Genomic DNA, 24,430 nt, shown 5'->3' on the forward strand with positions numbered 1-24,430 from the left:
TGCTATAGTAATCTTAGTTTATTTACTCTTTTCACCTAATGTCAGAGGACCAGGTTGTTTTTATGGGTATCTAGTTCTGTTATTTTAGCCTGTTTTATATTTTTTGGCTTTGGCTCTGTTTTATAGAACCTATAATTTCAGGAGTTGGTTGAAGTTGACAATATTCTCTAACACTTAAATTGTCTTTAGGTTTCTGTAAGTGATGACTTGCAGATGTCAGCTTTTCGTACAAGTCTTTAACATGTGGGTCTCTTTTTCTTCCATGGGCCTGTGTAATTATTTTCCTCTTACCCTTCTATTTGAAGAGCACCACACACATTCACTATTTACCAACATAGAGGCCTGTGGATTTGGACCTTCCATCTCTTTGGACCAAGGCCTCCTTTCCGGGCAACCCAATTCACTTGCTCCCATTGCCTAGATCTCCAACACTAATAATTGATGGAAGACATGGAAATTTATAGTTCTCACCTGGTCCTGCCTCTCACAACTCTTCTTTGCATGGCGTAGAGGCCCTGCATACAGTGAGTTTCTGTAGAACCTATGTAAAGCCTAGCCTACAGCTTGGTTTCTGTGGCTCAACAATTTTGTGTTTCCACTCATTGTCTTGAGGAGTAAAAGTTTCTCCTGAAAAAACAATGACCCAGAAAGAAACTCCACTTTAATGCTTGTGATAAAGTGAAAAGTAAGTAAGGAGGAGTTCCAGAGCAATTTACTTGGACTGAGGATGATCTGCTGTACGAAGCCTACCAAAGACTTGCCGGCACTGTCTGAGCACCAGATCCTTTACGGAGATAATTCTTTGATGACTTTTTCAGTTCTACCGTGAAGACATAGACGTTAGTAGCTGTTGTTTGCACTCCCCGACCCCCACCACATCCTGAGCCAGTTCTTCCATGTGCTATTGATGGTGGAAATGGAGAAGAGTTTTCTTAGGGCTCTAAATATAAGATTTCTTGGAAGAGGCAATTCCTTCTCCAAGCTAATTAACTAGTCCCATGATAGATAAGAACTTAATGGGACATTGTGAGGCTAATACTCAGTAACTCACATTAACAGTTTTGAAAACTTGGATAGGCCCTAACCATAGTTGGAGAGCAGACAAAACTAATTGAAATAGTTTACCATTAATTTCCAAGCTCTTGGAAACTAATGGGTTTCTAGAAATATCATCAGTGAAGACTAACACCTACATATATCATAATCTATTATTAGCTAAACATATGTCTACATAAGTGATATGTAAAGTATTATGCATTAATATCCTAAACTACATTACTAAATAGTTTGCATAAAATAAATCTACAACTCAATTATTTCAGTCTAGCATATTAATATTACGTTCATGATAGAGGTTTAATGTGGCTTTTCAATATGAAATAATTGTTATACTACTTTTCCTGAGTAAAGTAAATATATACTTGTCAAAATTTTACTTAGTAACATCAAAGAAAGTCAAGATAATTCTTGTTCTTATTTCTTAAAAAGACTCTATGAATTACCTCTGGAAGGTTTTGTTTTTTTAGGAACACTTTTAACCTATCAAGCTTAGTTCAGAGATATTTTCTACTAAAAATTGAACTTCAAGTTGCTAGTGGATACAAGACATGTTAATATCCCAGTAAACTATTTTAGCCTTTTTATATCAGAGCCAAATCAACTACCTAGAACTTAGTGCTATGTGTGCTTGCTACTTTTATACTTGTTTTATTTTTTCCTATATTGAGTTTATTTTGTATTTCTTATAAAAAGTTTTTGTGAAATAGAATAATAATTTAAACCACATTATAAGAGTGGTTAATGTACTTGGGTCAAAGTTTCTCAAGTATTTGTATCAACTACACAGAATTCACTTACTAAGAATATAACTTATTAATGGTTTAGTTTTAAAAGTATAATTTAAAAAGAGATATCAACTAATTAGCAGTTATATACTGGCTGCGGCAAGATATTCTTGTTTTTGACTTTGTTTCTGATAAATTCTTATTTATAGAACAAAAGTGGTCTAGTCAACACGATACAACCACAGTTGAATTTAACTTTATTCAAGAGAGTTTTTTCTCTTATATTGTATATCTATGCCAGCCATAGAGTTTCAGATGGCCATAATCATTTAAACTGTGCCATTTTTATATCCTTTCAATCTTTAAATTTTTATATTTTTGAAACAATGATGAAACAATATATTAAATGTTGAGAATAAATTATTACATGTATCATATGTCAATATTCTTGAATTTGACAGTCTTTCATTGATAAAGTTTAAATAAATTAGGAATTATATTTAAATGTTTTTCAATAAATTGTGCTTTGAATGGCAACCCAAATAAGCATTCTGTAGTATTTTGAATCCCAAGGTATTTTACTTACATATGTTTTTTAGTTCAGACTCAGTAAAGTTCAAGGGCATCCAAGTATGAAATAGCTTCTGAAGAAATTCACATTGCTTTCTTAATTTGATTTAGTTGGGGAAAAAAGACATTAATTCAGAAAATAGATCATTGTCTTTAATAATTTTGGTTCAAATATAGATGTTAAGTATTGTACGTAGACTAGTAAATGTGTATATAATTTTCCCAAAGCTTATAAAGGGAGTGGCATTATAAAATACATTAACTTCTGTTGACTATCTTATCTGCATTTTAATGTTTTATTATGTTGATTTCCTTATGGGAAGCATTGTTAAAAATGCTCAGAAAGGAAAATATGGCAAAAAAAGACATATGAGAAACGATATATTTAGGAATTTAGGATAAATGTAGCGAGGTATTTTATATAAATGATTTTTAAAAAGGGCATCAATTACTGAAAGAAATGCAGTTGAAAAATAATTGTCCAAATAGAAAGGAAACTTAATTCTAAGAATAATAAATATTTTGGTACACTAATTATTTTTTACTTTATTTATATTAAAGTGAAAGAGGTACACAGTTAAGATAAAGTAAATATGTTCAAAGATTTGTAATGTTAAGTGACAAGCTCCTGATCCACTCTTCTCCATCCTTCATGTCCAGTCTTCTTTTCTAGAGATCACCACTTTCAATTCTTTTATCTTCTACCTGAATAATATACTATCTCTTGATTTATCAGTTTTAGATATTAACCATTGACCTTCAACTATGGAAGATGAGAATTTAACTCTTTTATACCAGCATCTCAATGTTTTCTTGGAATATAATTATAAGTCTTGAGTCAACAAATATTCAAACTTCAAATTTTTTTTCACTGTGGAAAGATGATTTCCTATTAAACCAAGAAGTGTTCTAAGATGATGTTTCCTTCTTGTATAACTTTCTGTATTTCCTGGAATGAATAATGGCCTTTTCCCTCATTTGCTTAATTTTCTTTACACCTCTTATCAAGTTTTCCTATACCCTGTAACAGCCTCTCAATATAATTATTATTTCTGAAAATTCCATCTCACGTGTAATTGATATTGATTAGGTATGGAATTTTAGGTTGAAACTTGTCTCTACTGTTTTAAGCCATTGTTATCTGTCATTCTGCTTCTTTGGGGAAATATTCTTGCATTCTTTTCTCTTTGTTTTCTCAGATTCTTTTTACTGGAGCTCCTGTAGTCAGAGATCAAATTCTTTAAAATTAATTCTCAACTTGTCTTTTCTTTAACCTGTATCTCCTATTTCCATTTCATTGTCCTTTTGTTTTACTTTCTGGGAGAGTTCCTTGGTGTTAAATTCCAATTTTTCTTTCAAATTTTTATTTCTTTTTCTGCTTTCATATTATTAATTCACTAAGCTCTTATTTTTTTCAATTGTTTTTAAGTAGAAGCCTATACTTGCTTAATGGATGCAATAGCCTTTCTAATGTCTCTCAGAATATTTGTTTTGGATTTTAATGATACTTTGTCCTGCTTCTTAGTTGTCTCAAATTCATCTAAACTGGTTTTCTACTTATCTGTATGTTAGGGTTAGCATTAGGGTTTTAGGATGGAGGTTTTTCTCACACATCTGTATGTTTTTGGCTCTTCATTCATATTCAAAAGCGAGGCACTAAATGCTGGGTGAAATCATCGTGTGCATAGGCAGGGCTGTTGACTGAAAGCTTTCACTATAGAAATGACTTTCTGTGGAGGGGCCACTACTTATGGCCATTCAGATTTTCCAACAAAAAGTTCTCTACTCTCCTGCCAAGTGTGCTAGTCCTCCGGGAGTTGGGAAAGGGGGTGGGGAATAGGATGATGTTTTCACAGTTCAGTATGAAGAGTTTCACTAATTCTCAGTACAGTGCCTTACCCTTGCCCTCTGCGAAGCCTAATGTCTCCAGGTTTTGTTTTTCTATTTTTTTCCCTGAGAGAACAAACGACCTGAATCTTCGGGGATGAATGAGAGGGAGCTTCCCTAAGGGCAACTTGGGGAGGTAGCTTGGAAGTTAAGTGTTCCTTATTTAGACTTCCACGAGGTCCTGTGTCTCACCTTTGCCTTCTGGAGATATCTGAAGAATCCGGAGCCTGAGGGTTCTGGGATTTAGGTAGGAAGAAAAGGCTGGGATTTCACTGGCATCTCCCTCTCCAGACACAAAGGTGTCTCTGTTCTCTATTCCTTTTAGGGCTGGTACCACTCCTCATCTATCTCTCAACATAAATTATAATTTGGCGTCGCTCCTGTCTCCTGGTTTCATTGAAGATATAGTTTTGTAGATATTTATAATTCTCCGTGTTTTGGGGGACTATTTCTGAGAGGATAAGATAGGGCAGAAAATTCATTGCTCTGCCATCTTAAAACTAGAAGTCTTTTAAATGAATAATTTCAAAATATAGGTCTATACAACTTTTATAGAGAAGCTTTTGAAATAGTAGTGTTATTTCCAAAAACATAACACCCAGAACATTTTATTCATACCAGTAGGTTTTCATTTTCAGTTATATTTGAATGTAATACGTGGAGACTATAAACATGGAAGACCCGAACCCTACCCCCAGGAACCTTGTCATCTAGTCGGGGAGATGGAACATGAGGGGAATTCCTGTGGTACAAAACAGAAGATATAAAGGGCTGTAAGAAAGGTGTAATTAGGCACCGTAGGCATCCACTGCAGGGAGATTGAATTTACATGTGAGGAGAGAAGGATTTCCAGAAGGTGGTAGCATTTTTATATGAGACAACGTTTGAGTAGGATTTGCACCTAGTAAGAGCTTAATAAATATTTGCTGAATATAATTAATGCCGTTCAGCTTTGGTGGTTTGACATTTTTCTTTCCACCACTATTAATGGTAAATATTCTTTTCTTCAGTGCGGCATATCAGCAACAATCAGTTTCACTTATTTTTGTCTTAGTTTTCCTGAGAGGAATTAACAAAAACATTGCTATAGAGAAAATCCATGATTCAGTGACAGTTATGGATGTCTCCTATAATTACAAAAAAAAAAATCCTTCCTGTGAGAATTCCATTATATTAATGATGCATGTATATTATTAAGAATTATAAATATCGAGTAATAAAGCTTCAAGTTCGCATGTTCCCACATGTGATTTGGGGTCTACCAGATTAGCAATTTTTCAAAACATAAGCAGTAATTAGAAATCTTTCATAATTTCTTTCCGAAACAGTGCTTGATTTTAATTCTTTCATTTCAGAAAACTTGTAAGAAAAAACTCCGTCAGAACTACTGACATTTTTATAGCTTGACGAAAATTAAACATAATTAAAATGAAATATTTGTTGCATAAATTAAACTGCAATTAATATGTTTTCTGCCGCTGTTTGAAGGATAAGATTAAAACGGGGTAGTTTGCAGACTCCCCGCTGTAAGACTAATTTCTTGATTTTTATACCACACATTAGCATAGATGCTCTTACAGTAAAAGGGTAAACCGACAAGTGGAAAACATTGTTTGATGAAAATGGTATACAGAAGGAGATAAACCGGCTTTTATGAAGGCAAGGCGATATTACTTTTTATTTTAAGATCTGATGACTAGTTGATTCCAAGGGTAAGATTTGCACTTTTAAAGCCATTACAATCAGTAGAAAATTGCCCTTCATTTTCATTAGCGCCAGCTTGTAAGTCAGCCAGTTTATTGTTTCAGAGTGTTTGCTTATTCAAGGGGTAATTAGAAAATGAACAAGACATGTTATGTAGAGACCTCCCCTCCAGCTAACCAAGAAATAATAATAAATCCCGTCACAAAAACTTAAATGTGAACAATTTCAAGAAAAGTGGAGGAAAAATGCATTCTTTGAGTACTTCTCTGGGAGGCGGCTTGCTTTTTCTGATGGGAGCCCACAATTGCTAAAAGAACACTTAACCTTGCCAAAAGTTAGTAATTGCTACCTTAAAAAAATTTCGGTGGTTGGCATGGTGGCATAGTGGTTAGGTTCACACACTCTGCTTCAGCTGCCCAGGGTTCATGGGTTCAGATCCCAAGCATGGACCTACACATGACTCATTAAGCCATGATGTGGGGGCATCCCACATACAAAATAGAGGAAGATTGGCACAGATGTTAGCTCAGGGAAATCTTCCTCAAGCAAAAAGAGGAAGATTGGCAACAGAGGTTAGCTCAGGACCCATCTTCCTTACCAAAAAAAAAAAAAAAAAAAAAAAATTCAGCTGCCACTTACCCAGATGATGCATCCAAGTATTATTTTCCTGTGAATTTTTTTCTGGCTAATTACTTTTTGACATTAGACACCATTTGTAGCATCAATGAAAGAAAAAGGTAACTGTTATTAATAGTCCTCTTTCTTTCTCCAAATGGCTCCCTTGGGCAATACTACATAAGGGATCTAAATGCACCAGTGGGAATTAGGAATTACGGGCTAGGCCCCATTCCCTGCCTGAACTATTGCTCAACTCCTTCTCAGGAGCCGGGATGCTGTCAGTGCTCGTCGTGTGACGACAACACTAGGATATGACAGCGCCATCAACGTCAAAGAAGTGAGATTAATGGAGCTCCATTCATTCACAACAAGGCCACATTGCCCCTTGTGCGCTGCCTTCGGGGAAAAGGCAACACTTTTTTATTGCTTGATTCTGACCTACATTCTGCACCGCAAGTGCCAGATGCACCACCAGGTTTCAGACGTTGGGAAATTTTGCCCTCCACAAGTGTTACAGCAGAACAAGTGATCTCTTTAGGGTAGCTTAGCAGGTTTTGGTTACTGGAAGTGGTACTAGCGCTGTAGTGACGATGTTGGTAGCTGTCGTTATGCTCTCACTTCACATGGTTACACCCTCACCTCGTTCAGGTTGGTGCCTGTGTCACCCCAGAGCAGCCTTTCCTGACCACCTGATTTGAAATTGCGAGCCCTTGCCCTCACTCCTCAGCCCTTCTTGCCTACCCCGTCTTATTTGTCTTCATCCCACTTATTATAATCTGACTTATTTGCTTGCTAATTGTCTGTCTCTGCTCACTAGAAATTTAAGTTTCATAAAGACAGGAATTTTTGCCTGACATTTTCCTTGCTGTATCGTCGTTGCCTAGTGGAGTGCTTGCCATCAGTAGGGGCTTGAGTCATATTTTTTGAAAGAAAGAGAGAATGAGTGAGTAAATAAATGAATGTTTAAAAATAAATTCTTCCAAAAAAGCAGAAAGAAAATAAACCAACGTGATAATTCCTGATGATAATGTGAAAATCTAGGGTTAGTAGAGGGTTATGAGAATTCTGCTTATTAAAGCTTCGTTTATACTTTACCTTATTTTTTATTTATTTATGTTTTTGGTGAGGAAGATTGTCACTGAGCTAACATCTGTGCCAATTTTCCCCTCTTTTATGTGGAACGCCACCACAGCGTGGTTTGATGAACAGTGCTAGGTCCGTGCCCGTGATCTGAACCTGCGAACCCTGGGCTGCCAAAGCGGAGCATGTGAACTTAACCACTATGCCACCAGGCCGGCCCCTACTTTATCTTATCATTAATCTCAGAGAAATTATACTGAAATGAAAACAATTTCTTTTTTTTAAATAATGGCTAACATTTATTGAGCAACTATGGGATTATTGAGCAACTGCTGAGTGCTTTGTACAGGGCTTCATGTTGAACCTCATCACTGCCTTATTATTCTGATTTTATTTTTGATTTTATTTTTAATTTATTCTTATTGAGATAACGTTGGCTGATAACATTATATGAATTTCAGATGTACATCATTATATTTCAATTTCTGTATAGACTACATTATGTTCACCACCCAAAGACTAATTACAGTCCGTCATTGTACACATGTGCCCTGTCACTCCTTTCACCCTTATCCCTGCCTGCTTCCCCTCTGGGAACCACCGAGGAATCTCTGTATCTATATGCTTGTTTGTTTGTTGTTGTTGTTGTTTTTATCTTCTGTTTATGAGTGAGATCATATGGTGTTTGGTTTTCTCCCTCTGATTTATTTCACTTAACATGATACCCTCAAGGGCCATCCACGTTGTTGCAAAGGGCAAGATTTCATCTTTTTTATAGCCGAGTAGTATTCCATTGTGTATATATTCCACATCTTCCTTATCCATTTATCCTTTGGTGGGCAGTTAGGTTGTTTCTAAGTCTTGGCTATTGTGAATAATGCTGCAGTGGACGTATGGGGTGTATATATCTTTACGCATTCATGTTTTTATGTTCTTTGGGTAAATACCCAGCAGTGGAGTAGCCGCATCAAATGGTAGTTCTATTCTTAATTTTTTGAGGAATCTCCATACTGTTTTCCGTAGTGGCTGCACCAGTTTGCACTCCCACCAGCAGTGTACGAGGGTTCTCTTTTCTCCACATCCTCTCCAACACTTGTTAATTCCTGTCTTGTTAATTATAGCCATTCTGACCGAAGTGAGGTGATATCTCATTGTAGTTTTGATTTGCATTTCCCTGATAGTTAATGCTGTTGAACATCCTTTCATGTGCCTGTTGGCCATCTGTATATCTTCTTTGGAGAAATGTCTGTTCAGATCTTTTGCCCATTTTTTAGTTGGGTTGTTAGTTTTTATGTTGTTGAGATGTACGAGTTCTTTATATATTTTGGATATTAACCCCTTAACAGATATATGGTTTGCAAATATCTTCTCCCAATTGTTAGGTTGTTTTCATTTTGTTGATGGTTTTCTTTGCTGTGCAGAAGCTTTTTAGTTTGACATAGTCCCATTTGTTTATTTTTTCTTTTGTTTCCCTCGCCCGGTCAGACATGGTATTTGAAAAAGTGCTGCTAAGACTGTTGTTTTCTTCTAGAAGTTTTATGGTTTCAGGTCTTACATTCAAGTCTTTAATCCATTTTGGGTTGATTTTTGTGCATGGTACAAGATAATGGTCTGCTTTCCTCCTTTTGCATGTGGCTGTCCAGTTGTCCCAACACTACTTATTGAAGGGACTCTCCTTTCTCCATCGTATGTTCTTGGCTCCCTTGTCGGAAATTAGCTGTCCATAGATGTGCAGGTTTATTTCTGGGCTCTCAATTCTGTTCCATTGATCTGTGTGTCTGTTTTTGTGCCAGTACCATGCTGTTTTGGTTACTATGGCTTTGTAGTATATTTTGAAATGAGGGAGTGTGATACCTCCAGCTTTGCTCTTTTTTTCAGGATTGCTTTGGCTATTCTGTGTCTTTTGTTGTTCTGTATAAATTTTAAGATTCTTTGTTCTATTTCTGTGAAAAATATTGTTGGACCTTTGATAGGGATTGCACTGAATCTGTAGGTTACTTTATGAAGTATGGACATTTTAACTATGTTAATTCTTCCAGTGCAGGAGCACTGAATATCTTTCCATTTCTTTGTGTCTTCTTCAATTTCTTTCTACAATGTTTTATAGTTTTCAGTGTACAGGTCTCTTACTACTTTGGTTAAATTTATTCCTAGGTATTTTATTCTTTTTGTTGCAAATGCAAATGGGATTGTTTTCTTAATTTCTCTTTCTGCTACTTCATTGTTAGTGCGTAGAAATGTAACTGATGTTTGTATGTTGATTTTCTCTCTTGTAACTTGACTGTACTCATTTATTATTTCTAGTTGTTTTTAGTGGATTCTTTAGGATTTTCTACGTATAAAATCAAGTCATCTGCAAATAGGGGCAGTTTTACTTCTTCCTTTCCTGTTTGGATCTCTTTTATTTCTTTTTCTTGCCTGTTTGCTCTGGCAAGGACTTCCAATACCATACTAAATGAAAGTGGCAAAAGTGGGCATCCTTGTCTGGTTCCTGTTCTTAAAGGGATAGCTTTCAGTTTTTCACTGTTGAGTAAGGTATTAGCTGTGCGTTTGTCATATATGGCCTTTTTCTGTTGAGGTACTTTCCTTCTATATCCATTTTATTCAGATTTTTTTTGTCATAAATTGATGCTGTATCTTATCAAATACTTTCTCTGCATTGATTGAGATGATCATGTGATTTTTATTTTTCGTTTTATTAATGTGTTGTATCATGTTGATTGATTTGCAGATGTTGAACCATCCCTGCATCCCTGGAATAAATCCCACTTGATCATGGTGTATGATCTTTTTAACATATTGTTGTATTCAATTTGCTAGTATTTTCTTGAGGATATTTGTGTTGATGTTCATGAGTAATATGGGACTGTAATTTTCTTTTTTGTATTGTCGTTGTCTGGTTTGGGTATCAGGGTAATGTTGGCCTCATAGACTGAGTTAGGATGCTTTCCATTCTCTTCAATTTTTTGGAAGAGTTTGAGAAGGATAGGTATTAAATCTTTGAATGTTTGGTAGGATTCACCAGGGAAGCCATCTGGTCCTGGACTTTTATTTTTGGGGAGGTTTTGGTTACTGTTTCAATCTCCTTACTGCTGAGTGGTCTATTTAAATTCTTATTTCTTCTTTTTTGGAAGATTGTATGATTCTAAGAATTTATCCATTTCTTCTAGATTTTCCAATTTGTTGGTGTATAGCTTTTTGTAATATTCTCTTGTAATCTTTTGTATTTCTGAGGTGTCCAGTGTAATTTCTCTTCTTTCATTTCTGATTTTATTTATTTGAGCCTTCTCTTTTTTTCCCTCAGTGAGTCTAGCTAAAAGTTTATCAATTTTGTTTATCTTTTCAAAGAACCGTTGATTTGGTTACATTGATTTTTTTCTATTGTTTTTTAAATATCATTTATTTCTACTCTGATTTTTATTATTTCCTTCCTTCTGCTGATTTGGGCTTTGTTTCGTCTTTTTTTTTTTCCAGTTCCTTTAGGTACACTGTTGGATTGTTTATTTGCTATTTCTCTTGTTTTTTCAGGTAGGCCTGAATTGCTATAAACTTCCTTCTTAGAACTGCTTTGCTGTATCCCATAGATTTTGTCATGTCATATTTTCATTTTCATTTGTCCCCAGGTATTTTTTATTTCTCCTTTGATTTCTTTATGACTCAATCATTGTTCTGTAGCATTTTGTTTAGTCTCCACATAATTGTGGCTTTTCTGATTTTCTTCCTGTAGTTGATTTCTTGTTTCATACCTTTCTGGTCAAAAAAGATGCTTAGTGTTATTTTGATATTCTTAAATTTATTCAAACTTGTTTTGTGGCCTAATATGTCATCAATCCTGGAGAATGTTCCACGAGCTTTTGAAAAGAATGTGTATTCTGTGACTTTTGGATGGAGTGTTCTCTATATATCTACTAAGTCCATCTGGTCTAATGTGTCATTTAACGCCAGTGTTTCCTTGTTGATCTTCTGATCGGATGATCTATCCATTGGTGTAAGTGGAGTGTTGAAGTTCCCTACTGTTATGGTGTTACTGTCTATTTCTCCTTTTATGTCTGTTAATAACAGATTTATACATTTAGGTGCTCCTATGTTGGGTGCATAGATATTTACCCCTGTTATATCCTCTTATTGGATTGTTCCCTTTACCATTATGTGGTGCCCTTCTTTGTCTCTTGTTACAGTTTTTGTTTTAAAGTCTATTTTGTATAGTAAAAGTATTGCTACCCCAGCTTTCTTTTCTTTGCCATTTGCATGGAATATCTTTTTCCACCCTTTTGCTTTCAGTTTGTGAGTGTCTTTAGGTCTAAGTGTGTCTCTTTTATGCAGCGTATTCATGGGTTTCGGTTTTTTTTTATCCAAACAGCCACCCTATGCCTTTTGATTGGAGCATTTAGTCCATTGACATTTAAAGTAGCTATTGATAAATATGTATTTATTGCCATTTTGTTACTTATTTTCTGGGTGTTTTAGTAGTTCTTCTCTGTTCCTTTCTCCTTCTCTTGCTCTCTTCCCTTGTGGTTTGATGGCTTTCTTTAGTAATATGTTTGATTTCCTTTCTCTTACTTATTTGTGTAGTTATTATAGGGTTCTGGTTTGTGATTGTCATGAGGTTCGGATATAATATTCTATGTATATAGCAATCTATATTGAGTTCATAGTCTCTTTAATTTGACCTCTTTCTAAATGTTCTACTCTTTTGCTACCTGTACTGTATTTTTGCCTTTACCAGTGATTTTATTGCTTGTTTTTTTTAAAAATAATTTTCTTATTCCTATTTGTGGTCTTCTCTTTCCCACTTAAATAAGTTTCTTTAGCATTTCTTTTAAAACTGGTTTCTTGGTGATAAACTCCTTTAATTTTTGCTTGTCTGGGAAACTCTTTATCTTTCTTTCCATTCTGAATGATAACCTTGCTGGGTAGAGTATTCTTGGCTGTAGGTTTTTTCCTTTCAGCACTTTAAATATATCATACCACTCTCTTCTAGCCTGTAGGGTTTCAGCTAAGTCAGCTGATAGCCTTATGGGGTTTCCTCTGTATGTCACTTGTTGCCTTTCTCTTCCTGATTTTAGGATGCCCTGTTTATATTTAATTTTGGACATTCGAATTATAATGTGCCTTGGTGTGGGCCTTTTTGGGTTTTTTTTTTTTTTTGGTGCTTTCTGTGCTTCCTCTACTTGGATGTCTGTTTCCTTCATTAGATTAGGAAAGTTTTCAGCTATTATTTCTTCAAATAGATTCTCTACCCCTTTGTCTCTCTCTTCTCCTTCTGGGACACCTATAATATGAATGTTAGTGTGCTTGACATTGTCCCAGAGTTTCTTTAGACTGTTCTCATTCTTTTCAATTCATTTTTCTTTTGTCTGCTCTGCTTGGGTGATTTCCTCTAGTCTTTCATCCAGCTTGTTGATCTATTCTTCTGTATCATCTACTCTGCTGTTGAGTCCCTCTAATGAATTTTTCATTGCCAGTATTGTATTCTTCATTTCTTATTGGTTCTTTTTTATATTTTCTAATTCTTTATTGACATTCTTACTGTGTTCATCCAGTCTTCTCCCAAGATCAGTGAGTATCCTTATGACTTTTTGTTTGAACTCTTTGTTGGGTAGGTTGCTTGTTTCTGTTTCATTTATTTCTTTTTTGGGATTTTGTCCTGTTCACTTGCCTGGAATGTATTCCTTTGCTTCCTCATTTTGCCTCTTTCTCTGTGCTTATATCTATGTATTAAGTGAGTCACCTACATCTCCTGATCTTGGAGAAGTGGCCTTATGTAAGAGACACCTTTTGAGGCCCAGCAGTGTACTTCCCTCTTGCCACCAGTCCAAATGTTCCAGGAGTGACCACCAAGTGAGCCACTTGTGTCCTTCTGCTGTGGCAGGGTTGCTCTTACTGCAGGTACCCAGGAAGTCTAGGCTTTCCCTCCCTGGCCAGCTGTTTGTAAATTGTGTTTGGGGAGCCCCAGCACATTTGGCTGCAAGGTCTAATAGCACATTCCTGTTGCAGTTTATCTGTTAAGTGAGTAGCCCCCCAGCATGGCTGGTTGCTAGGCTCAGGGGCTCACAATTGCCATAGCCCTCTCACCTAAGAGGCTGTAACCTCTCTCAGGAATGCACCTGGGTTGAGCTAGCCCCAGGCAAGGCAGCACACAATTACTTCAGGCATTGTAAGGTGTGGCAGACCCCCTGTGTGGCTGTTTAGGAAGCACAAGTCTGCTGCAGCTGGAAAAGCCCCACTGTGCATATGCCCATGCACCCCATAAACACAGTCCTGCCCCATGCACTTGCCCTGCCTTGCTAATGGGGACCCACTTGCCCTGCTGCAGAGGCCCCACACACTCCACCAATGCAGGCCTGCCCCTTGTGCATGCCTTACCCCAGAGAGGCAGACACACTCACCGTGCTGCAGGGGTCCCACATACCCTGCCTATGTGGGCCCACAAGTTCCCTGAGGGCTTCCTGGTGGGTGGAGCAAGTCCCTAGAGCTGGCTGCCTGCCCTGGCTAAGCTGGATCAAATTGGTGCACTTGTGGGTGAGGCAAACCCTTGTGCTAACAGGCCAGGAGAAAAACTCCAATGGCATCTGCCAGAGTCTGAGTCAGCGTACTTTGACTAGGTCACAAGAATGGCTGCTGCCACTGTCTTTGTCCCTGGGGAGGTGGTTCCAGCCACCACCTGCCTCCCTAAGATGTCCCCCAGAGCCTATCAAGTGAGTCTATTTCACCAAAGAACTGTGTATCTTTCTTTCCGGCAATTTTATGTCACTTTCTGGAACAAGCAAATTTGGGGTGGGCCCTTTAAGAGCAGGCTTTTCTTTCTAGTATGTTCCATAACTTTTCTGGGGATATTCTGTGTTGTCTTTAATAACCAGCAAAGCCAGATGTTGTGACACTCATCTTGGTTGTCCTGAGTCAAAAAACTGCTTATTATGCTAAAGCCCTCCTGCTCGGATCCCCCACTCCCCCAGGGAAAGCTTGTGCCTTAAGATTGCTTGCAGCCGAAGCGCCACAGCTAGAATGTGGCTTTTTCCTCTCCAGAAAGATATTTCTGCCTCTTCCACCTCAGTCAGCACTGTCCCTTGTTATGGGGGTTCTTTTTATCCAGTTTATGGTTCTCTCTCGGGGATAATTGTTCCAAGAGTAGTTGTAAATTTGTTGTGTCCATGGAAGGAGGCGAGTTCTGATTCCTCCTATACCACTATCTTCCCAGCAATCCTGAAAACTATTTCTGGGACATACAACTTCTATCTGCTTCTCTTGGTTTCTAGAGTGATGAGGTTGAACAAGAGAATAAAGATGTGCTATTCCAGAAGACTCAACCTTTGAACAGTTCATGGTTTCCCCGGGACCAAGTCTATTTATTCATTATTCAGTCATTCCTTTGGCCAAATAATATTTTCCTAGCCCCTATTTTGTATCTGACAATGCTAAACCCCGAGAATACAACTGTGAACACAGTGTGACCTGTCTTTTAGCAGTTCTTTCCCCTCTTGAGGATTTTCTTGGAGTGCCTCACTGCATAGAGGCAATCAGATTCTTTCCTACTAAGAAACACTTACTATTTAGGAATGTCACATGCTGGTTTCAGTTGTTGTTCCTCACTCTAAGTGGTTCTCCTTAAGCCATTCTGATATCCCCTCTGAACAGTTTTGCAGCATATTTTCCAGTACAACAACCGTATGCAAGCTGAAACTTTCCCTTTAGTGCCAGTTTCATATAGCATTCTCAACATTTAAAATGGGCTGTCTTCGTATATGAAATTAATGTTACTGGAACTTCTTCCCTGGTATCATTAGCTTTGTTATCAAACCAACTAGCAGACTACAGATCATTCTCACTACACCATTGTATCTAGTTGGATGTTCTGTTTCAGTGACTTTTATTTAGATGACATTCTTATTGTTTTTAGTTGAAATTAAAACAGTTAAGACCACATTTTATATCTACATCTATATTTATATATCTAGATCTATTTCTTCTGATACATCTTTATATCTTGTATCTCTTTTATTATGGCAGTAATACTTATACACCATAGTACAATGAACTGGTCAAACAAGATACTCCATTACTCATCCTTCAATTTACATGTCTCGCCTGCCATTTCTCACCTGTGTATTTATAGCCAAGGCTATAAAGATGGAGGAGGAGCATGAATTAAATAAGAGAAACACTGATAAAAGTATTAAAAAGAAGAAAGTTGTACAAAAATGGAAAAAGAATGAATAGAAACACAAATATATAACTTTAGAATTTAGGTGTACCCACATTGAAATAAAAGTAGGAGTCTGATAGCAAAGTCAAATATAAATGACCTTAGAATAAGTGACTATTTAGCATTATTCATCCACAGCTATTTCCCAAAGAATAGGGGTATTTGAGAATTTCTTAGTTTGAAAATAACCCACAGATATTAAGTACTTGCTATATGCCAGACACTATTTTAAATTGTATATATGTATTTAATGTATATATGAACTCATATGATCATTGTAACAATCCAGTGAGAAGGGTATTATGATTTTTGTATTATTTCATCTCTGTCTTTCAAATAAGGTTACAAGCATCTCAGAGCCTAGATAAGTTGTCCAAGCTCACAAAGCTCTGAAGAATAAAGCTAGATTTCCAACCCAGGTGGCTTGGCTCCAAAACGATACTGTCTCAGAGTAGAAATCATCAGAAAGTTTTCAAACAACCTTTGCAAATACCGTCAATGAAACTCTGAGCATAATATACCAACGAACTTGGTTTCCTTTTAGTTACAGATTGATGGTGCATCATCAACTCAATGTCAGCTAAAATCTGTTTCTTTGGGAACACGTACAAATGATTTAATCAAAAGATTACACGATAAATCCTAAATCTGTGGGATTGAGAGAACACAAATAATAGAGGATGCTTTAGGATGTTTTCTTGAAAGGTCAGAGTGAACAGAAAGAAGAGAATAACTCCTACAACACAACTACAATTGTTAACAATTACCTGTATATTCTTTTGTGCTCAAGTCATCACAGAATTTTCTACATGTAACGAGAACTAAATTTGATTGTGTAGGATTAATGCCAGGTGATCTTTTAAACCTGCCTGTGAACTCTCATTTGAAGACTATGGAAAATCCCAAGAGCTAGCCAGACTTAATTGTGGTCTTCATTCAGGAAATATTTTCAATTAAATTAGTATTTAATATTCAGCTAAAAACTTTTGCTACCCTTCCTCCCCCCTTTTTTTTAGCAGTAAGAGAAAAATCTTTGCAATGCTTTGGAGCTGAATATGTAAAAAATATTTTAAGGGGCCGGCCTGGTGGCATAGTGGTTAAGTTTGTGCATTCCACTTTGGTGGCCCAGGTTTTGTGGGCTTGGATCCCGGGCCATCAAGCCACACTGTGGTGGCATCCCACATAGAGAAAATAGAGGAAGATTGGCACAGATGTTAGCTCAGAGCCAATCTTCCTCACCAAAAAAGAAAGGAAAAAATGTATTTTGATCTGAATGATATGTGCATAACCTGTGATTTCCATCTTGTCCCTCTAATCTTGGAGGTTTTGTCCACTATGGTGTATCAACACTGTGTTGCTTACCAACATTGAAGCTGCCTGTTTAAGTACTCAGTTGTGAGTATCTGACGAAAAGCCTTAAATAACTAGATAAACAGTACAGCTGCCAATCTAAAGTAATCCTACATTTAGGGGGTGAGTGGCCCAGGAAATTTGCTCTTTGTCATTTTGACTTGGGTTTGAAAATGGACCTGGGCTGCCTTCCAGCTCAAAGAGCCATTCACTTCCAAACACTCCTAAATTGTCCCAAGGAACTCATTTTGGCAGTGGATTATTTGTGTTTGGCTGGGCATCCTAATAGCAAAAGCTGTCTGTTCTGGCAAGCAAGGGCTGTGGCAGGATTTAGAATTTACCATCCCCAGTGTTTTTTCTTGATGAAGTTATTTTTCGGAAAACCAATCCCCCACGCCTGTTTAAAAAGTGACACTGCACGAGAATTGTGCAGGTGGTTCTCTTGAGCTCTTAAATAGCTTCCCATGGCAAGGTGGCCTGTTTTAGGTGTTAGAGGCAAATTTTAAACAAATGAAAACCAGCACCAGATTTTTGACCAAACCAAAACTGTCTTAACGGAATATTCACCTCTTCCTGTATCAGAGGTAAGAGTTATTGGTTGACTAGGGCCAAGTAAGAAAGTAGGGTTTTCAATTAGAAAATAAGATTGATAAAGAATTTCTGAAAGATTTTCTTTTAAGGGATGTGGAGTGTGGGTACTTGAAGAGTCAATCCTTGGTTATCTCTCAACGGTAAATGCCTGTTGTCTGACTCTCCCACTAGCCTGTGAGCGCTCCTGGGAAGATACGACTAAGTTTCGGTTACCATTAGTCAGAAGCCAGCTACCATAGTACTGACACACTGTAGATGCTCAGATGTCAGTGGAATGCACAGATGAAAGTATAGCACAGAATTAAGTGATGCTTCCTGCATTATAGTGGAGGAGTTCAAAATTAAGTACATGAGAAGATCCACAGAAATGAAGGGAAAAAATATTAGAATTTCTATTTCTATTTATCTCATTTGTATTTCTACTTAACATTTCATTATACTACCACAGTATTACACATGTGAGTTAGCACAAATAACCAGACATATATTGACAGTGATTGCTCAAAATAGTTTTACTGATGGAGGATATGATCAAAATCCTTTGAGTCCTGCTTCGCTACATTTATTGCACCATAATTAGTCTCCCATAGGTGTCAATGAGATTTATTTAATTTGATTTTTGAAAGAACATGGTGCATAGAGTTTTACTTTTGAAGGAAAGGTGGAGGAAGATACTAGCGCTCAGTGCCAGATGTTTCATCATGTTTAATCTTCACAACCCTGTGAGACAAACGTCTTCATTTTATAGATGATGAAATAGAATGAGATAGGAAGTGCTTCCTGTAGAAAGCTCCTGTTTTCTGGAACAATTTATAAAGACTTGGTATCATTTCTTCCTTGTTTGGTAGAATTCACCAGTGAAATCGTCTGGGCCTGTTTTGGAAGGTTATTTATTATTAATTCAATTTTTGAACTAGATATAGGCCTATTCAGATTATCCGTTTCTCCCTGTATGAGTTTTGATAGATTGTGTCTTTCAAGGAATTGGTCCATTTCACCTAAGTTATCAAATTTGTGAGCGTAGAGTTGTTCATACTATTCCTTTATTGTCCTTTTAATGTCCACAGGATCAGTAGTGACGGTCCATCTTTCCTTTCTGATATTAATAATTTGTGTCTTCTCTCTTTTTTCTTAGTCTGGCTTGGTGTTTATAAATTTTATTGATCTTTTCAAAGAACCAGCTTTTGGTTTTGTTGATTTTCTCTACTGATTTCCTGCTTTCAATTTAATGGAATTGTGCTCTGATTTTATTTTCTTCTGCTTTCTTTGGATTTAAGCTGTTCTTTTTCTGGTTTCCTTAAGTGGAAGCTTAGCTTAGTGATTTTAGATCTTTCTTCTTTTCTACTATATGTGGTCAATGCTATAAATTTCCCTCTAGGCACTGCATTTGCTGCATCCTACAAACTTTGTTAAGATGTATTTTAACTTTCATTTAGTTTGAAATATTTTTTTATTTTTCTTGTAGTTTCTTCTTTGACCCATGGTTGTTTATAAGTGTTTTGTGTAATTTCCAAATATTCTGGGATTTTTCAGTTATCTTTCTGTTACTGATTTCTAGTTTGATTTCATTGTGGTCTAAGACCATACTTTGTATGATGTCTGTTCTTTTGAATATGTTAAGGTATATTTTATGGCCTAGAATGTGGTCTGTCTTGGAAAATGTTCCAAGTGAACTTGAGAAGAATGTGTCAGCTATTGTTGGATGAAGTAGTCTATAAATGTCAATTATATCTAGTTGATTGATAGCGCTGTTCAGCTCAATTGTATTCTTACTGATTGCCTGCCTGCTGGATTTGTCAGTTGTTTATAAAGGGGTATTGAAGTCTCCAATTATCATAGTAAGTCTGTCTGTTTCTCCATGCAGTTCTGTTTCTTTTTGTTCCGTGTATTTTGATACTCTGTTACTCGGCACATACACATTAGGGATTGTCATATCTTCTTTGAGAATTGACCCCTTTATCATGTAATTCCCATCTTGATCCCTGATAATTTTTTTACTCTGGAATCTGTTTTGTCTGAAATTAATATAGCTACTCTAGCTTTTCTTGATTAATGTTAGCATGGTATATCTTTCTCCATCCCTTTACTTTTTAATCTGTTTGTGCTTTAGTATTTAAACTGGGTTTCATGTAGCCAGCATATAGTTGGCTTTTGCTTTTTTATCTACAGTCTCTGCCTTTTGTTGTTATATTTAGACCATTCACCTTTAAGTGATTATTAATGTAATTGGATTAATATCCACCATATTTGTAACTGTTTTCCGTTCATTGCCCTGTTCTTTGTTGGCTTTTTATTTTTTGTTTTTGTTTTTGCCTTCCACTCTTTCAGGCTTCTCTAGTTTAAATTCAGTGTTTTATATGATTACACTTCTCTCCTCTCTTAGCATATCAATTATACTTCATTTAAAAAACATTTTTAGTGGTTGCTCTAGATTTTGGAAAATACATTTGTGACTAACCCAAGTCCACTTTCAAATAATGTTATACTGCTTCATGAGTAGTTCAAGCGCTTCCTTTTTTTTTTTTTTTTTGAGGAAGATTAGCCCTGAGCTAACATCTGCTGCCAATTCTCCTCTTTTTGCTGAGGAAGACTGGCCCTGAGTTAACATCTGTGCCCATCTTCCTTTATTTTGTATGTGAGATGCCTACCACAGCATGCCTGGCTTGCCAAGTGGTGCCATGTCCACACCCAGGATCCAAAGCAGCGAACCCTGGGCCGCCAAAGCAGAATGTGCAAACTTAACTGCTGTGCCACTAGGCCAGCCCCTCAAGTACTTTCTAACAGATTATTCCCAATTCCTCCCTTTTATCCCTTATAACATTGCTGTCATTCACTTACCTTATCCATAAGCTACAATCACTGATTATGTTGTCATTATTATTATTTTGAACAACATATTCAGATAACAGATATGTTACCTGTAAGGTTGATTAAGAAAACTAAAAATAAAAGGTTTATTTTACCTTCATTTATTTCTTCTCTAATGCTCCTCATTTCATGTAGAGCTAAGTTTCTGACCTATTGTCATTTTCCTTTTCTCTGAAAACTTCTTTCTAACATTTCTTGAAAGGTAGGTCTGCTGGTGACAAATTTCCTTAATATTTGTTTGTCTGCAAGTCTTTACTTCTGCTTTACTCTTTTTTTTTTTCTTGAGGAAGATTAGCTCTGAGCTAACATCCACCACCAATCCTCTTTTTGCTGAGGAAGGTTGGCCTTCAGCTAACATTCATGCCCATCTCCCTCTACTTTACATGTGGGATGCCTGCCACAGCATGGCTTGATAAGTGGTGCGTAGGTCTGTGCCCAGGATCTGAACTGGTGAACCCCGGGCCACTGAAGTGGAGTGTGCAAACTTAACTGCTATGCTGCTGGGCCATCCCCTCCCCTTAGTGTTCTTAACTGTCAAGCTAGGCCACACTGAGCCACCAGGAATTTGTCAATTAGTTGAAGGTGTTTCTGTGGTATTGGCTTCAGCAGTACACTTCTCTTCCTGAGCTTATGCTCCTGGTAAATTGTGATTCTCTGTATCTGCTTATTTATCTTATCCATTTTCAGGGCAGCAATTTGCCCTCTGACTGTAATTCTCTGATCAATCTAAGAAGAGTTGTTGATGTGAAATTTGCTTAGCTTTTTTCCTGTTGTGGGGTTAGGAGTGATGAGTTCCAAACTCTACATATCAGACCAGAAACCAGAGTCCAGATGAGTAACTGCTGCTTCTACAAAGGTGTTGAGAATATGGAAGTGGTTTAGAAGACAGATGCAAAAAAGATTTTGGAAGTTTGGAAAGCAAAGCCTTTAAAGGAAAAGCACTCTGTGTCTAGGGAAGAGAGGCTGATAGTCAATTGCTTAGGTCTCTAAGTGTATGAAGAGCAGCCTCCCCCCCCAACATTTACAGAACGTTAAGCAAGAGCAATGGAGGCCACATATCAAGTCTGATTTAAAAGCTATAAGTCAAGCTAACTGTTAAATAAAATATGTTGTGTCATCTTACCTTAATAAAAATACCTTTATAACAACAACATCAAAAACTACATGTAAAATAAAGATCTAAAGTTGACAAACTATAGACAACAGATTGGGGCCAGCCCAGTGGCGTAGGGGTTAAAGTCATGCATTCTGCTTCAGCAGCCCACAGTTCATGGGTTCGGATCCCAGGTGTGGACCCGCACACCCCTCATCAAAGCCACGCTTTGGCAGCATCCCACATACAAAGTAGAAGAAGATCTGCACAGACGTTAGCTCAGGGACAATCTTCCTCAAGCAAAACCAAGGAAGATCGGCAATAGATGTTAGCTCAGAGCCAATCTTCCTCATCAAAAAATATATATATATATACAGACAACAGACTGTAATAATTGTTTCCATGACAGGGTTATCTCTTGATAGGTCTATAATGTTTGGATAAGTGATAAAATAAAGACATACATAAGTTATGCATAATTATGTATCCCATATAATTCATTTTCCTTACATTTATTTCAGCATAATCATTAATTATATTTTTTAGAATCAAGATTTTCGTTTAATTTGTGTTACATTATCAATAATAGTATAAACTGGATTTAAATAGAAAATATAAATCTATTTAAACTATATACAATTTGAATATACTTTTATCAAAAATATGTTAAACATAAAAAACAAAAATTTAAACTTATTTACATGTTTTAAAAATGAGTTATTGGGAGATGGCTTGGTGGTGTGGTAGTTAAGATTGCATGTTCCACTTCGGTGGCCCAGAGTTCACAGGTTTGGATCCTGAGCATGGACCTAGCACTGCTCATCAAGCCATGCTGTGGTGGCATCCCACATAAAATAGAGCAAGATGGGCATAGATGTTAGCTCAGGGCCAATCTTCCTCACAAAAAAAAAGAGTTATTTTGAATAGTCAAAATTATCTATTATATTAAAATGAGGAATAAATATAATTAGTCAATATCAAAAGTTTAAACTAAGATCACTAAAATAAAATTAACCTTTTCATTTACTTTTTTGAAACTTAAATTGTTGTATATGTTTATAAAACTAAAACTATTGACAGATCTAGGTTTCAGTGTTCATCAAATGCCAACATAAAAAAATCACTACCATGTGTCACACATAGGCCTAAACTTCATACATTCAAATTTAAGAGTAATGTGAATTATTTACTATTGCAAAATGCTCCTGCAATGTCACATATCTCACATGCAACTCTTGCAAATACTCTCTCGATTCCTGAGTACCTCTAGAATCACAATTTGGAATAAAAAGAGAGAAAGAATCTGAATGTTCAGCACCACAGGGAGATAATTCCTCATTATATAAAGTTCTATTGCATTCATGCTATCCAAGAGGAAGGGTTTTGTTCAAATTAATTAATTTGTCTTTTATCTAAGCACTTTTGTCACCCAAACTTTCTTTGTACTGGAAAGCAGTGTCTGTTACAACCTACCGTCCTTCATGTCACTTGGTCATTTTTGTTTCACAAACACAGAGCAACAGATCTGGAGCTTTTCCCTGGGACCTGAGGAGCGTTAGTCACAAAAGCAAATATTGAGGGTTAGGGACTCTGTTGTGTCAGAGAGGAGAGCCAGGTCTCTAGTGACAGAGGTACCTGCATGTTCCTTAACACATTTATTTTTTGTGTGTTCATAATGTATGAACTCTCTAGAGAGGTGGATCCAAGGCAGAGGTCTTTCTTTCCAACGTTTTCTTAAGAAAAAAAATCCGAAATCATGTCCATTAAAGAGAGACCTCCTTTATGAGAAGAAACATATACCTTTATATATCTGACCATTTATTTACAGTATTCACTGTTGATTTAGTACTTTACCTCTTTCATGACCTTGCCTGTTTAACATGGATGAAAAGCATTCATTTCTATCATCAGTCAAATGCTACTTCTCTGGTTACCCAACAAAAAATGATGTTTCCCCTCTTGCCTCTGAACTCCTTTAGCATTCATTTGAATCAATTCTGTGGTACTTACCACAGTTGGCCCTCTATTAGAGTTATTTAGGCCTCTCCCCTTTTCCTTTTCATTCATTCAGTCAACAAATACTTATTTTCCACGAAACAAAGTACCTACCCCTATGAAGCTTATAGTCTCGTGGGGGACACAAAATAAATAAATATATAATACCAAAGACTGGTAATTAGCGAAGAATATAGAGCCAGTTCAGGTGACAGAAAGTTTCAGGGGTGCTCTGTTATATCCAGCAGTCAGGGAGGGCATCTTTGAACAGAGATGTGATGAAGGGAGAGAATGAACTGTGGGAATAACTGCAGGTAAAGCTTTCTATGTGGAGGCATCTGTAAGTACAAAGACTCTGAGAAGAAATGTGTTCAGTAACAGAAGTGTTGCAAGAGATGATTAAGTGAGGGGAAGTGTCAAAGAAAATAAATCACGTCAGAAAAGGACCCAGAAGCATGATCATTCGGGGCCTTACACAGGTCAAGGTGAAAAATTTAGATTGTGAGCCTCTTGAAGACAGGTGGCTATGTGTGATCGTTGCGTTGCTCAGAGCGTCGTGAGGGGGCCATCCACAGCTATTCAAAACTGTGTGTTTAAGAAAGCTTCAATGTCTCTGCCATTCAAATGATAAAACTTACCTGCTAATTTTGTTTCATTTGAGGGTATCATGGGAAATTTGAAGTGTTG

At 36.7% G+C, this 24,430-nt stretch overlaps 1 protein-coding gene across 2 annotated transcripts in view; it reads left to right on the plus strand.

Moving 5' to 3' along the window:
* Window positions 1-24,430, plus strand: part of SPATA17 (spermatogenesis associated 17) — a 196,294-nt gene that overhangs the window by 171,655 nt on the left and 209 nt on the right. The window lies entirely within an intron of this gene.

This window comes from Equus asinus, chromosome 30 (assembly GCF_041296235.1).
Source record: "Equus asinus isolate D_3611 breed Donkey chromosome 30, EquAss-T2T_v2, whole genome shotgun sequence".
Lineage (NCBI taxonomy): Eukaryota > Metazoa > Chordata > Mammalia > Perissodactyla > Equidae > Equus > Equus asinus.